The 17727-nt window shown below is 31.0% G+C and overlaps 1 pseudogene; it reads right to left on the bottom strand.

Moving 5' to 3' along the window:
* Positions 1-492: 492 nt before the first annotated feature.
* Positions 493-1215, bottom strand: LOC121116624 (ATP synthase subunit b, mitochondrial-like; annotated as a pseudogene).
* Between the last annotated feature and the right edge of the window lie 16512 nt (positions 1216-17727).

Raw genomic sequence — 17727 nt, 5'->3', positions numbered from 1 at the left:
GAGATCTTAATACTTCCTCAAACAGTATGCAATGTGAAAAGTTTGAAAACCCCAGCATTAGAGGGTAATAATTAATCAGAGTTGATGTTTCTCAATACTAAATACAGGGAACAGCATAATTCATAATTAAAAAACAGGAGCATTTAACACTAGAACGACCAAGTAAGCAATTAGATTTTTTTTTTAACATGTGTATCAGCCGACTTGTGTATGATGTGTTTCACTTGATAATTATATTTCTTACGGTGTGGGTGTTGACTGTGTTGATTAATCACCAAACGGATATCGTGTTGTGTTGGAAAATAAAGATAAAGGACTTAAACTTTGGAAAAAATAAATAATTTTTGTTTTATGAGTAAAACGTTGGATCATTTACATAAGTAAAAACATTATAAATAAGATACTAACTGTTACTTAAAATATTTTTATCATATTGAAAAGTAATTAAATACAGGAAATAAGGAGATACTTATGGAAGGAAAAAAAATATTTTTAACCTAAAGTTTTAAAGTCGGCATTGGCCTTTTTGAGAGTATCTTCTACTTGTGTATTAATGATTCCCTTTTTCACTCCATCAAGAACTCAGTTTACCATATGTTTCTGTTTCATATATCAGTGAACATAAGCTGTTTCTAGTTGGTAGTCGAGCGTCTACTTTACTGTCAAATATGCTTCTTTTAGACAAAATAGGTAAGTAGTTTCTAATTAAAGACCAATTCTCTCCTTCCTGATCTCAATCAAAGTTTTATTGCTGGAAGCCATCCATTATGCCTCTCTTCCTATGCGATGGTATGATTAAATTTATATAATTCATTTTGACGGATAAAGTGAAGTTTGGTCTCATGGGGCGTAATAACTCTGGAAAAGTAGTTATTGATGTCAGCTCAAAACTAGTTGTTAACAGTTCAAAGAATAATGAAGTGAGCCAAACTAATGTAGAAATCCAGTTCAATTTCAAAGTATTCCTGTTTCATCAGGAATGTTCCGAAGGAGGTCAAGAAAACATAGACACCTCTGTCAATTCTGGTTTATTGGAAAAAATATCAAAACAATCATTGTCGAGTTCAGTTGGCCTTAAACCCCAAGGGAAATTGACTCAATATTTTTGATAATTCTAAGATCTGGAAGTTGAAGTGGAAGAGGAACGAAGTCCAGTCACCAAAGAAGGTATCTTGTCGAGTTTTGAACGGAGCAAAGAACTGACCTGGACAACATTCTTATTGACTTCACTTGGAATATTTCCATCAAATGAAATGAATGAATCAAGAAATGAAAAGGGCTGACAGGAATTTGACTTTTTCCTAATTTTGTTTATCTATTGAAAAGGTTATTTATACAATATTTTTGTTAAAAAATACTTTTTTTTTAATATACAATATACAAGGTAAGCTGAGCTGTCCTTTTGACAGAAATATATTAAAATGTTATAAAATAAATTTGTTTTTTGACTCAGTCAAAAAAAACAACAACTCCAGAATCTGATCCATTCATAATTTTACAAATTAATCATACAGTTAAATATATATAACACTTGAAAGACTGGACAACATTCCCCAAATTGTTTTATAATTACATGGTTGGGCAGTAATAGATGTAGTAATAGTTTACACACAAATCCATAAATTAATGAATAATATCAAGAATTATTTGCTTCCATTATATGACAAAATTTCAACAAAAGAAATACAATTTCAATGGTTGTTAAAATGAATACTCAGTTATTATAAGAGGGGGGTCTAAAAAGTTTCTAACCTCAACTTGAAGATGGCAGCACTCATAAATAAAAGGTAATCACATCAATATACCATCTTTTGACAGTTACTTACCACAGTTTCAGCCATTGTGTACGAGCAGTTGTTATGTCACAGTATGTGCGTGTTTTCGTTAAAATTGACAAAATCGAGCTATCATAAAATATTTGTGTTAAAAATGTAACCTATAAAATGATTCAAACAATAGCATACATATAAAGGGTTGTTGAGTTAAAGTTTGACGGGTTTAAGTCAATCCAACTCGGAGTCATTAAGCTAGAAACTCAAAGATGCTCTTAAACTATTACCTTGCAGATAAAAAATGTCAAGTAGTATTTTTTTTGTGAAAATGGAAAAAATCGAGTCTCGCTATATTGGCACCGATTAGTTACTGTAAATGAAATCGTACATTTCTGGAAGAAGTGTAAAGAATTACAAAGAGACTATGTTGACAAATAAAAGTTCAGAAAAAATGTATTTTATCTTTGTTAGATCGGAAACTGATCAAACAATCCTAGTAAATCCTAGTTCATGTGCTTGATCGTTCTTTTGTTAACCTTGAAGTAATGCATGTGGTCTACAAATTTTTGTTAATCAAGGTGGCAACTGAGTTATATATTGATAAAACTATTCAGGATAGCAGTTTAATAGAATGCTACTCTCTCAAAAAGTTTATGGATGCACTATCCAGAAAATTTCTTGAAAATTGCCTCCAATGTTTTTATTATAGAAAGCCTAACTGTATATTTTTTAGTTATACCATTAAGTAAATTTAGCTCATAATCATTATTCAAGATCACTCCAGGATTCAAAAATTCCAATAGTGTTTGTCTTTTTTTTCGTTAAATATTATTACTTCATATATTATTTGACATTTATATTAATATAGAAACTAAAAGCATTCCTTATTGTAAACAAGAAATCGGAATGTACTATATTTGATGTATCATTTCTCCAATAAATACTTTGAAAAATACCTTTTCTTTTTGTTCATTTCAACACAAGATCCAGAATGATAATCATCGTAAAAATGTTAAATACAAAACTTGTTTCATCATGAGGCTCAATTTATGATAGATGATTTTGTACAAAAAGATTTTTATACTTCACAATGAAATACCCTGTTATAATATGTTATATAGTAAAAAAATACGTCTTATTTTGTATGATTCTTTATTATTATTACGAATTTGGATGTTGTATGTTATTAATTATATTTAAAAAATCCTAATTTGTAGGAATGTTCAAATAACTAATGAAATTATAGAATTTCTCAAAAAAAAAAAAATTATAGGCAGATCTATTCTACTTATTTTTTGGAACGTGATTTGGAACATTGATTATAAGCAATATTAATTACACAGGGGGAAAAATTAGGGGGGGGGGAATTTTGTATAAATGAATTGAAGACAATGATCAAATTTATATATAAGCAAAGAATCCAAAACTGAGCTAAGTTTTTCTCTCCGACATCTGAATTCTGAAATAGCTGGGACTATGGTAATTTGGGGCTATTATCGTTCAGAGTCATTTTTTAAGTTTAATAAAAATTCCCAAATGAAAAGTAGGATTAATAAAACGTTTGTAAAAGAGTTTTTTATTGTTAAAGTGTTTTTAATGATTCTGTATCTTGTTCTTAATTTAGTATTCAACAGTTAAATAAAATAGCTGACTGATGAATCGGAAGATAAAAGTAGTTGCCAAGCTATTTGTTGGGTATCCCTTATCTTACCTTCTAGTATTCTTATACATTTTGAAATTTGATCTTTATGTAATCTATTCGATATCTAGTTTTGTCAAAACTAGTAATTATGGTTCAAATAAATATATATATATACAAGGTAATAGTATGAGCCTACCCGTTCCACGGAAACCTCAAATTGATCAATATTTCCCCACCTGGCTTCAATCAATTGATTTATTTGACGTTATCTATTTTCATGTGCTATTCTTCTTCGTTTTCCGACATTTTCAAAATGTGTTTCATCCATATTTTCAACTTGTTGTCTTACTTTTTCATTTTCAACTTGTGCTTCATCCATATTTTCAACTGGTCGTCTCCTTTGTTTTGGTTTTTTTTTTTCATTTTCAACTTGTGTTTGGTCCATATTTTCAACTCGACGTCTACTTCTATTATTTTCAATTTGATCCAAATCCATACATTGAAATGGACTTGTGCTTTTAATATATTCAATTAGATCCAAATCCATAAATTGTATCTGATTTGATCTCCTCTAAATTTTTAAACGATCCAAAGACATATTTTCCTTAATCTGTTCCTCACTCATATTTTCTATCCTATTTCTTTATCCACACATTAAGTCTCCTATTTTTTGGTGCAAAAAGTTTCTCAATATACGTTTGTTGCATTTATTGCTAGTGTTGTATAGTCCATGTTTATTTCTGTCAAATCATTTAAAAATTCAAATAAATAATATCATTTCTGATCATTGTCCATTAATTTCTGCTTTCAGGAACCCATGTAAACCAAGAAGCTCGTTCTGGAAACTAAATGTATTGCTCCTGAACTCTTGAAATGAAATATCTAAAACTATCAGTGAAAATAAATTAAAATTAGATTCTGCAAGTATTTCACCGTGGGAAACGTTAAAAAAGATTGAATTCAGGGTACAAAAAAAATTTATACGAGGCGGTAAAGAAGCTGTCTTAGAAAAGAATAGAGTGAGGATACGGTTAGAAGAAATGGTTGACAAATGTCTAGATACAAACTCAAAGTTGAAGAAAATAACCGAATAAGAAAGTAAAGGAGCCATGGTTAGATTATGATAAAAAATAGTGGATTTTAATGTAAAGGGAAAGGTATACTTCAAAAACTTATTATCTAATTATTATTTTTTTTTAAATATCCTGCTTAAGGTTGACACTTGTTGGGGTTTCTCAGGATCCTGCTGAGGTACCAGTGGAAGTATGTAGTTTCTACTCTAAATTGTATACTTGCCCCAGCTGCCCACTGATAAAATGTGCAACTTCTGCTACTTCTGGAGAATTGTCAAAGAACACGCCAAGTGGAAACCCTCTTCTCCGAATTATCGGAACCAGTAAGGACTGAAAGAGATTGCAATGTTAGTTAATTAATTGAGGATATTTTTAAGAATATAAACTTGTCCATACACAAGGGTAAGATCCATTAAAAATTAATTTAAAAAAATTATATCTCATGGGCCTTCTGAACTTCCTTTCGAGTATTTTAAGACTTTTAATGTACAAATGCCTTCAATATTGTATGAGGTCTTTATGGACATTTTCAATAAGGGATTTGTCCCAGATTTCATCAGCAAAGGAATTTTGACTTTGATCCTAAAGAAGGGAAAAACAGTAAAGACATTGAAAATTACCGTCCAATTTATCTACTGAATACACCATTCAAGACTCATACAGGCATTTTAAATATAAGTCTATAGAATGTTGAAGCCCACATCCTCTGTTCTGATCAGACAGGTTTTATGATGGTCAATACAAGATGCAATGGATCACTGTTCGTCAGGTAATAAAAAATTCACAACACTCTAAATAGATTTTGAAAAAGCTTTCGATGGATTATCTCATAAGTACATAATCTAACAATTGTACATAAATGAACTTCGATATAAATTTGTAGATACTATATCAGCTATTCTACGCCACGCATTGTCGAAAGTTGATATTCCGGGGGCAAATTTCAAATTTGCAATACAAAGAGGTGCCAGGCAAGGAGTTTTGTTATCTCCAAACCTCTTCATAATCACTATTAACGGTTTGTTAAATAAAATAAGGGTAAATAATGCAATCAAAGGTATGCACATCGAAAAATGCCTGTAAAAGTCGGTACTATATACTGATGCTTACCTTGTAAGCACAATCTAAATTCTTGTTTTCTAAGACAATGGAGTAGATCAGAGACTTCTTGGTGGGTGATGACCTCTGTTCGCCTTTTTCTCAATGTAGCTCCATGCAAAATAATACATCTGATTCCTGTTTGGGACCAAAGAGGTCGAATATCCTTGTTCCTGATGTAAATCCTGAGTCGTTTTTGAGGTGTAACAGGGGATACAGTCATGTTGCCAGAATCATGAACGGTCTGGACATCATCATTACTAATATTTAGATCGTTTTTGTCCAACATCATCATAACAGCACACATACATTCAACCTCAGAAAATATAATAGGGTTGAAATCTTCTTTTGTTGACTCCATGGTGCGGTTTTGGGTATAAGGTAAAAAGTTTATATGTATATTTCATCACAAAAAAAAGCAATATAAATTTGTTGTTCATATATTCCGGAAAATTCCGAAATCTTAAGGACTTGATTTCATTGCCACACCCTGGACATCTATACATATTACTCTCACACTATACACACTATAAGCCAAACATTTACTTTAAACCATATATGTGAGTATACCAACCATTTATCTGAACTATAGAGTTATGTGAATAGAAAATATACTTTGACTTTGATAAATTAGTTACACTATATTTAATGTGGCGCCTATATTCATAAATTTAATGAGCATTTAGTTTGAGTATGAAGCTACACTTTTAAATTTAGTTTAAAAAAAGAATCCTTTGTTTTTTTTTTTTTTTTTTTAAATTTCCATCCTTGGTTACATTCAAGAGTCTTTGAAAAGCTCAATTGTTAAGAAAACGTTTTTGTTTTCAAGTTTGTAGTTTATTTTTCCGTTTTCTCCGAAATGAAATCCTAATCTAAATTTTATTAGACTGGTTTTTGTTTTACTTTTTATCAAATATTCAAGAAGTAATTCTCGTTTATTTGATATTTAGATCTTTGTGATCGAGGGGTTGATCAACATGCATATTGATTTTTGACTTTAGATATTAAACTATTAGAAAAAAGACTGAGGGAGATCTGGAACAGTTGCAACACTTTTTGCACTTCAAAAACATATTAGTGTATTCAATCGAGATACAATGACCTGTTTTCCCATAGCAAAAAAAATACTCCCAGTCACTGATTTGGCAATTTCACCAATGAGTTCAGAAAAAGAGATATATACATTCCAGCCCTAAAGATCATAAACAACATTTAAAATAATTTCCTGTCCTAGCGAGTTTTCAATATTGCGTACTCTCTTGAACTGTTGAGATCGGTACAAAGTTTTCAACCCAGATATATATAAAATGTTTCTTACGGTACATCTGAAATCATTTTGGAGAGGATAGATCTATCAGTGTTTGTCCACTGAGTAAAAATTACTTGGTGATCTTCATTAGAATTGCAAAAAAGAGAAAACAAAAAATCAAATAAGACCTGTGAGTATGGACAACTCTCACATCTACCTAGCCTGCACTCTTTACACCATACTGTGCATACCAGTTGTGCAAGTAGATCTTTAAAAGAAAATTTTACTTCAATGCCTCAACAAGAAGTTTTGTGTTCTGGTGGTAGTGTTCCACTGGCTCCTGGTAAAATACACCATTTGGGTCTCAATGTGTAAAATTTTGAATAGCCAATCACAGGATATGTATTTTTAAAAGACTAAAACAATTCTTAATGTTACTTAGAACCAATTGTTTTTGTTTGTGAATATTTTTAATGAGACTAACACAGTCTTTCTTTCCTGGTATTATACGTGAAAAATTGTCATTTTCATAAAATAATGTAACAATGTCTAGTGTGGAAGATGGTAAAACATTTGCTTTATATGCTAGATGCATTGCTAGAGGCCTTTCTCACACAATGAGTTCTTTGCTTTTTGTCTCCGGTATTTAATGGCATTAAGGTTGACATAACTTTAACCACACATATATTTATTATCTCAGTTGTTGCGTTAATCAAAAGAGTGAGGGCTCAAAACTTGCTGTAGCATTTAATTACAATTTTGTCCCTGATATTTTATATTCAAATATCTAATGAGCCTCCTCCAGCCCTGACCTCGCCCCTCTGGAATTAACAGTTTAGGACGTCTTAGAGAAGAATTTCTGCTCAACTTCATATCCAAATTTGGATTCTTTCTGAAATGCCATCGTGACAGCGTGGTACGCCATGGACACAGCCTTCATGTTCAAAAGATACGAATCTGTTCACAGGTGTGTCAAGGATGATATTGGTTATGAAGGAGGACATACTGAATACAAAATAAAGCTAAATATGTTATTTAAACATATCACAAATTGGATTTGAGTTATCTTTTCTTGATTCCATAAAAATCACATTTTTTGTAATTTAATCATGCTACTACAAATTGTGGGTCCCCACAAATACAGGGATTATTTAAAAAGGCACTATGCACAGACATTCTTTTTAGATATCTTCTAAGGAGAAATTCTTTAAAAAGGGGTAATGATATACTTTATGAGCTGGGGGCAAAGAAATACCCCAATAAATTTTTTATGTTAGGAATTGAAAGGGAAATAACTGAGAGGTACCTAAATATACTTTTGTATACTACGCATCTAATTGAATTTTATAATTCCATTACCGAAACATTTGTTTATATACAAACAATGAACATGGTTACCATATTTATTCCTGTATATTTATTCTCAATGTTTTTTGTTTCGAATACATATAATTACACAGGTAGGTACTGCATTGATAACTATTTATTATTGAATTACGGATTGGATGAGTAGAGCCCAAATTACTTCCTATTATTATATGTGTATGTGTAAATATGTTCTTGTTTTTTTTTTTAGTGGGGGGTATAAATAAAACTTATCTGTATTAATAGAGGTCATTGCTTAAAAATGAAGCACCTTGGTAGCGATTTACTAAATTAGTTATGGTATGAAGGAGAAAAAAAAAGAGTTTCAACGTGTCCACAGCAGTGATTGTCTCCATTACTGCTATTTACGCTTACAATGACTGAAATTAAATGTCGTGTAACTACAGGGTGTGTTAGCTGTCTGTGCAAGGAAAATGTTTTTTTTAAATTTTTGTTTAAACACAATTTTATTTCCATCCAGTTGTCAGATAAAAAAAAGAAACTATATTCTGAGCACTTGATAGATTCTAATTTATTTTATTCTATGAAATCAAATCAGCCTCAATTAAAGTCTCTATGCGAGGCTGGAAGTGCAAACAGGCCTTTGTTACTTGGTCCTTTGTAAAATCATTGAATTAATTCTTGATCAGGCAGATAAGTTCGTCTTTAGTGTTGCAGGGGGTTAATTTGGTTTGTCATTCTATCGTGTCTCACACAAAAAAAATATCCGATTCGGATCTTGTAAGTTTGGAGGCCAAAATACGACTTCAATATGAAGTCGTCAAAATTGTTTTGGAGCCATTTGAGTCTTTTTGTCGAAGTGTGTTAGGAAACCAACTCCTGAAGCTACATTTAAGGCCTCCCATCTGCAGAAATGTCGCTCCGGGGTTCACTTTTGTCTCTAACACATCCATGTAGGCATCAGTCTTTGTACTCCCGACGCCGATTCTAATAAGGACTACTTTTCTAAATATGTAGGACAAAGAATTTGCAAATTGATTTCATTTATTCAAAAGATACAAGCTTGAATAAGCTATCGAACAAACAAAAATCAGCTGCCTAAGTCGCTGTGTTGTGGCATGGATAGCTTGCACACCCTGTATATTTAATGGACCGTGTAAGAAGTTTTCAAGGGGATTAAAAATATATTAAATTTATTGTGCATAGGGTGGTCCAGAGAAAGTATCCCATCAAAATATATATATATATTCACAGATGATGGTTTGTATTAGAATATGTAATAATATTTATTTTTAGGACAAAGTTAATCAGGAGAAAATAAGGCGAGTGGACCAAAATAAAATATACGACATAAACCGGTCTGAACGCTTAACGCCAGAGCTTTACAATTAAAAAGATTGCATTATATCTCAATAAAGGACCTCTCACATTTGAGGGTGGTCTGAAAATTTCTGACTTCAACGTAAAAATGGCTGCACACGTAATAAAAGCTAGTAACATCTATTTATCATCGGTTTGGCAGTTACTCACTAAAGTTTCAGCCATTTTAGATTCGCAGTTGATATGTAATATCCATTTGAGTGAGTTGATGTGAGTGTTTTGGTGCCGATTAATTACGGAGGAAACTTACATACACCATTATATACCTGAAACAAAAAACATTCCTAACAGTGGACAATAGTTTTCTTGAAGTGAAGAGGTCTCTGTGAACAATTATCAGGCAGAAAAAAAAACGCCGAGTAATATTTGAACGGGTTACAGGGATGAAAGCATCCCTGGGACAAGTAAGTAGAGTTACAAATAGACTATGTTGAAAATTATAATTATAATTTAAAAAATTTTATTTTATCGTTGTTAGGTCGGAAAATTTTCATACCTCAACCTCCATGACTACTATTGGTAGGGAAAAGTCGAAAGTAGCTAATGATTGGTCCATTTTTCCTAAAACACAAATGATTCATAGAATCCAAAGTTTCCGATCTCGTATCAAGGCCCTTGTATAGGACAATGACAACTACATACTCTTCTATAATTTTTCTAGACATAAAAAAAATTTTGGTGATTTTTTTAATGTCAAATATAAACCAAAAAAAAAAAAAATACATTTTGCATTATTTCTCCACCACTCTTTACTTGTTATCATTCGATATGTATCTTTTCAAATCAGTCGAAGAGGTTTTAAACATTAAATTGTCGTGGCTAATGTAGTGGAGGTCCTTATTTGGTCCAGTCTAGTCTTAAAAATAGTCATATTTGTTCATATAACTTTCAGTACTTTAATGGAACTAAAAATTAAGTTAAGTAACGTCATCAATGCTTTATAAGCTGAAAGCTCAGTCTTTGACAAGACTGCAGTCTTATGCACCAAAGAACAGACTGATACACCATTACTTGTTACAAGAATGGTTCTAGAAGCCTATATATATTTAACAAGTTTTATTTCAATTACATTCATTCATTTTTTATATGTTCTATAGCAACAACCCCCTTCCCCCCAATTTATGCATTAATGAAATATTGAATGCATTTAATTCTAATATTAGCACATTTTACGGTCCTCAAAAAAGGGTTAAATTATTATTTTTCAAAAATATGCAATAAATGTACATAATATATATAAATGCATATTTGCATTTAACAAAAATTGTTGAGAAAGTAGTTTCGTAATTATAAAAGCATTTATATATTTTTCATTCATGTTCCATTTCTTTTAATGTATGTATAGAGTGGTAACCCAAAACTTACGAAAGCATTTAATTACGATTTTGTTTTTATCCTATGTCTCTAAGTATAGAAATGTCGGAGCACTAACAAAAATACAACACGTACGCAATATCCACCATGCCAGTGCAAAGAAGGCTTCAAAGACTGTTGGCATCTCCTTTTAGAATCTTTACAATATCAAGACCCCTGTCATACAGCCAAAAAGAACCAAAACTTCTTTAGCAACAATATAGCAGACTTCGGCCCTCCATTTGGCTCTCCAGCTTTGACATCAACCTCCTAGAATTTGACGTTTGAAGTGTCTTGGAGAAGAATACCACAAGATTCATCGTCAATAGCTGCTGCTCACAGCTGCTTCGAAGCTGTTATTGTTTGTGAAGGAGTACATACTGGATAAAAATATAGCCAAATATACTATTTAAACATATCAAAAATTGGTTTCGAGTTGTCTTTTCTTAATTCGATAAGAAACACGTTTTTTGTAACTTAGCTACTGCCAGTATCACGTGCATTTTTTAATGTGAGAAAAGAGGATTCATTTTTGGATGGTAAGAAACGTAGATTGACATTATTTTAGCAACAAAGTGTTGACTTATCACCAGAGGTAGGGACTTGCACTTGATACCTGCTACTCCACTTGATCACACAGTTAAAGTCTTCCGAGACTTGACTTTGACTGTAAAGCAACTTTTCATTGGATATTCGTTTAATAGACTCTTGACTCGGACTGAGTGTTTCAGTACTTTTTTTACATCCCTGCTTCTAATACAGCTTCACTTTAATATCATAACATATTTATTTGTATTTTGTAGTCAAGTGTTCATTATTCTACTTCAATTCTCCATACGAGTCTCCTGAACGGGGGTTGGTTGAAGTCAAATCTGCTTTTTTGAAACCCTTAACAACATTTCCCAACAATTATTGATAATTCCATAGATAGGAGGATTGCTGATTTTAGGCGTTTTTCCATTTCATTTAGAGAAAAGGTATGCAAGATAAAAAAAAGTTTCAAAAAATGTTTGTTTAATGAAACTGTGATGGAAAATAATTTGGGCAATTTAGAAAGTAAGTATGCAGATAGGAGGGGTAATAAAATTGAGTGCTTGATAAGGAAAGTGGTTTAAATAAATAAGTGCCAAATTCTAATTTGGTAAGGTTTTGTTACTCCCAAAAACTTTCGTATATACCCTACACATGGCCTATTATGAGAACCTTGATTGGTTATGATGTGAACCAGAGTATCTTTTTCAATTTGTCCTTTTTCCGTCATGAAAATTATTTATTCTCAATGTTATAGTTACAGATGGGATTTTTGTAAGAGAACGAGAAGAAGGTGAGAGCTATATATATGGTATTACAGAATTAAGAACCAGCTACAGCTGTCTGCTAATGGTTGGTTAATAGAAGTGACACTTTGCCATTATAATTTGCGGATAGTGGGCAAAGAATAAGAAAAGATGTAAATTATTAATGATTTAATCCATCAGATGGTTTTATTTTTGTTTAATTATTTTGATTACACAAAAATTGTAGAGATTGTAGTTTTTCAAAAATATTTTTATACTTTTAAACTTTAAAATTTAATTTTTTTAGTTGTTTTACCTTTAATATAATCCTGAGCATAATTTTGGTGTATTAAAAAAATTAGTAATTTACAGAGAAGTAAATTGATTCATTCGAAATATGTATATTGATTTCCAATATTTGCTTATATTTCGTATTGAGTTATTCAATTCTGCTTTAAATATAATTTAAAGTTTTTATAAAATAGTATATTTTAAGATTTTGTTTAGAAAGGAATAACACTTTGATTTTTAATGTTTTTAAAACATGTTTGAAATCCAAATACAGTTTTTATTCTTCAAATAAAAAAATTAGAGCCGGAACATAAAATTTTAGGATAATGAACAGAAATAATATGTAAAATAAGAGCAAACACATAGGACTGTTAATATTACTTGTTCGATTGTAACATTTTGTTTTTTTGTTTCTTTGTAAAATAAAATCACTGTAATATCAGATTAGAAAACTTTTATTGATCAACAAAAAGTGTTAACAATATTATTACAGCAAAGCTCGTCTTTATGTATATATATGTATGCCATTTTTGAAGCCTTGAGCGTGGCATAATATTAAAAAAATGAAAGGATAAGTTAGTATTATATGAGCAAGTCTAAACGTATGCAAAATTTTATTCATTTTTACTTATATTACACAAATTGTTAGAAAGGTATCTTCAATATTATTAAAGGAATGTGCATCTATTAGTCAACGCTCAATAACTCCGGGGAATGGCAGGTACTAACTGTAACTATGTAAATATATAATTACATAAGCTGTATCAAAGCAGTTTTATTATGAAATAAATACCCCTCATATTTGTGTTTATGAAAATGGTTTTGTAAAGAAGTAAAAGTACCAACTAAAATATCTCTTTAAACAAAGCCCTTAGCAATAAATTAAAAAACAATGGATAAAAAACGGCCAAAATTTAAGGGATAAAGCCATATGTGTACACTACTTTGTATATTTGAATTATTTTATCCATGTATATACTTAATTAGGAAATAAATCCGAATGACCATAAAAATTTATTTACAAGATAGGGCATTTAAACGTGGACTCGAGAGATGGATTTAGAAATACATTAATAATTTAACATTTTCAATGCTAGGCAAAAATAATGTTAACAAAATATATAGACAAGGTTTTTGCAAAGCTTTTTTTCACTCAATATAGCCACCTTCATTATCAATCACAGCCTTTAAACGTCACCTGAAGGTCATGCAGGAGTTGGTTATAAAAACTCCGATGACAAGTTGTCCCGTGCAGCCACTATGGAGAACTTCACTGAGTCAAGATTTTTGTGTGAGGTCCTATTGGTTTCCTTCAACAAAGTGCCCCATTTAGAAAAGTTAAGAGGGTTCAAATCTGGAGAGAAAAAGTGCCATATCTCATTGGACCAAAATGGAGCCATGTTTTCTGCACAGAACATTAGACACTTAGCAGACGTGTGAGAGGGGCACCGTCTTGAGTCCATATGTAGTTACCCTCCCGGTTGTTGGTATTCAGCCAAGGTAAGATGGTGTACCTAAAGTTGATAATATTGTAGAGAAAAACGCGTGCAAGGAGAAGGGGGAGGAAGACATATGGTATCATTGTTTAAAATACTGATAGCATTATCAGCATTTATTAGCAAAATGTTTATGTATAATTAAATTAGACGTTTTTTATCCGTTACAATAGATTTGAAAACGTCACACTCCATGAAATTGTAATTCATTATTAACATTATTCTAAGATTAATAGCTAATGAAATGACAAAGTAGAGTATTTCGAAATATATTGGAAGTTCCAAGTTTTAAAAAAAAGCTTAAATTAAATAGAATCTACATACTAAAAAATAAATCATCATACATTTATGTTAAATATACAAAATTATACAATTAGAATCATATAACTAATAACAACAATAAATTATAAATACAGAATATTGAATTAACAGATTGATCTAAATAATATTTTCTTGTTCTGACACCGGAATCAAGTTAAATATGTCATAACTTTAGGTTGCAAAACACAAGCGAGACGTGGAGTTTAATCAAAAAGATAATCACCCCTCTTCTTCATGTGGAAGTTGCTATATACAATTGTGCATAGGATAGATATATCTCTAACGATGAGATTTAACTAATTATTAATAATAAAGTAAATGTCAAAATCATAAAATTAGACAATAAATATACTAATAAATAAAATATTAGAAATAAATCTATCTGAAAGATTTAGAGCAAAAGCTAATTATGTAGTAATGTCCGGCTATATTACTCCTTATTAAGAGCATCAAAAAAGATTTTTTCTCCATAATTTATGCTTATATAACAACATACTATTATCATGAAGGATATACACAATTGCTAATTATAATGCTACACCCAATGTAACTACCCCCGTTGTTGTGACCATTTAAGCAGTTGTTTTTGCCTTTTATGAGTATTCTGAACACCATTTCTGGGAGCCTATCACCCATAGCTAAGCCTTAAGTGATAAAAAAGTAATACTTATTGACTATGTAATATTGGAAAACCTAATGGTCATACTTTAGTCTTTAAGTTAAGAAACTAGTTTCAGACAAACTAGTTGCAAACCATCCAAAGCTACTACTCCCGTTGTTGTGACCATTTAAGCAGTGATTTTTGCCATTTAATGAGTTGTGTATCATAATTCTTGATATGTTTAGCTAAAATAGAATCATATTTTATGGTTAAATTTAAAAAAAAATGAATACTTACTGTTAGATAGTACAAAGTTCAGAGTTCCATTTCCAAATTAATAAATATTTTATACTTTTTACCGATAACTTGATCGTCATTTGGTGTAGATAACTCAAAACATTTTTATATGTATTTCTATAAATGACATCAGTACCAACATCCTCTATTAATTTAATGATGGTTCCTGGGGAAGGGATAAGTTTACCCGTGTATTTCGTCATAAATTTTTTGAACGTAGATGATTAGCAATGGATATGGGTATATACAAGCAATAAGCATCTTTGTGAGATCAAAGTTAAAGTCTGACTTGATGTATTCATCATTAACTTGATTTTTTAGATAAATATCCATGCTCTTGATATGAGATGAGAATAATGAGTGGCGTTTAATTCTAGACAGGGGACAAAAGGTACATTTATATCGACAAATCGAACAAGCCATCTGTTTCTCATTCGTTAAGTATTTTCTAAATTCCTGTGCCTTCATTTTCATAAATTCTGACAGAAGGCGACGTTATTTTAGGGATTTTATTCAGTTCTCTATCGACTATCAGCATCTAAAATTATATTAATATTGAATAATAAAGGTGGGAATGATAACGTTCTTAATTGATAGAAGAAGATGTATATTATTTAAGCAATGATGCCATGCGTATCTATTTATTTCTCATCGCACGCTTTTCTATTCTTACCAAAATTATCCCCCTTAGGTGTACCTAAGCACTTTATAGTAGGGCTCCTAGCCGATTTTCTGTCCAGCCTTGACAAAGAACAGGGGGAGCTTATTTCCATCAGAGGCCACAACGCCAAGGACCATTATTTGGTCCGGATATCTGCTGTGTTAAACCCGTTGGACCTCTTCTTTTGTTTCTGCAAATCAACGGTATTTCAGGAGGTTGTAGAATTGATCAACTATGAAAATCTTCTTGTCCGAGAAAATACAAGAAAAGTTATTAACTTATGTTAAGACAATAAAAAAAATTGATATGAAGAAACAAAGTTATTGATTACATACTAAAATATTGAATAAGTAGGCCTACAACCAAATTATTCCATCATTTTTCTAGAGCTCAGCTCTCAAATAATATTTTGTGCACATAATATAGTAGTTACATGGTTATAGTTGTAAAGTCTAAGTATTTTAGTGATAGTATACTCCTTTTCACTTTTCGTTAATAATAATTATCTTAAGAGGTTGTTTATAAAAAAACATTTCGAAGCTCCAAAACTCTATTTTTTGTAAATGCTCATGGAGATTATGTAAATTGAAAATTTCTTTATAAAAGTCCAAGAGTTTTGTACCCAGAATATGGCACATTAATGTTCGAATATTCATCCATTGTATTATGCTGCTTGGAGCGTTTTGGAGTCCAAACCCAACTTTCATCCTAATGTGAAGTCTCTAAAGTCTGCTAACACAAAGGAGTGGGACAACCTTTCTAAACAGTTCATCATTTACAGTAGCTTGAACTTCAGACTTCCTGTAGAGGGAGTAATTGATGGAAATTGAATAAAAGTTATGTGTGTTTTTATAAAAGTTGTGTGCCTCTACAATCGTTTCTAGTTTCTATATGCTACATTTTTCCGATCAGTAAAATAGATAAAAATTATAAGTTATGCTTCTGCACCCAGTACAATTTTACTTTATTTTAAAAGGTAATTTTTGAATAAAATTTGAAGCATTTTCTTATACCATCTCTTAGAAAATAGTTCCTACGCCCCTGATTCTTCAACTAATTATCAATTTTCATAAACTAATCATACTTATTAACACTTTGAAAGTGCTACATATTGAACTTAAAGTACCCAAAATTGATTGTCACACTAAAAAAAAGTATCTTAAATAAAAGTAAAGTTTTGAAATATACCAAAAATTCTTGGGGATCTTAAATCATCCGTCAAATTTGAAAACAAACCTTATAATTGGCTCAAATATGTAATTTGTACATTGTTCAAGTCTGGCACGCCTCCCAACATTGTATTAGTGATACTAAAGTTTTTTCTATTGAGGTTCTATTCAACCTAACAAAATAATAGTATTTTGGTCAGCTAAATATAAGTAAAATATATTGGATGCAAAAACCATTGTGGGTTATGGTATAAGTGAACCTAATCTTTGTGCCCTAGGGGTACAAAATTTATAGCACTGATTATGTGGGTACCATCTTGGATAAAAGGAGACAGCCATGTACCAATTCCCACCTCAGGTATGAATGGGGCAACACTCCCATGGAAATGGCCTTTGCATACTGTGATGCCTTATCTAACAGACTCAAGCCTGTATATATGAAGTAAATAAAATTAATTGGGGTTTTCTCCTTTTCTTGATTAATGTTTGAGAGTGTTTTGATGTTGACACACAGCATATTTATTCATAACGATTTTTTTTATACTTTTTTGGTGTTAACTATATATACAATATATATGACAAGTTTATTTTCATACCTTAAAGCTGGACCCATCATTTTTTTTATGTGGAAAAAAGACATAACATAAATTGAGTCAACAGGAAAATCAAAGATGGAGAATGTTTCTATCTTTGTTTTCTTTATCCAATCACAAAGCGCCAA

The sequence above is a fragment of the Lepeophtheirus salmonis genome, chromosome 4 (assembly GCF_016086655.4).
Source record: "Lepeophtheirus salmonis chromosome 4, UVic_Lsal_1.4, whole genome shotgun sequence".
NCBI lineage: Eukaryota > Metazoa > Arthropoda > Copepoda > Siphonostomatoida > Caligidae > Lepeophtheirus > Lepeophtheirus salmonis.
This window is presented reverse-complemented; position numbering and strand designations above follow the sequence as displayed.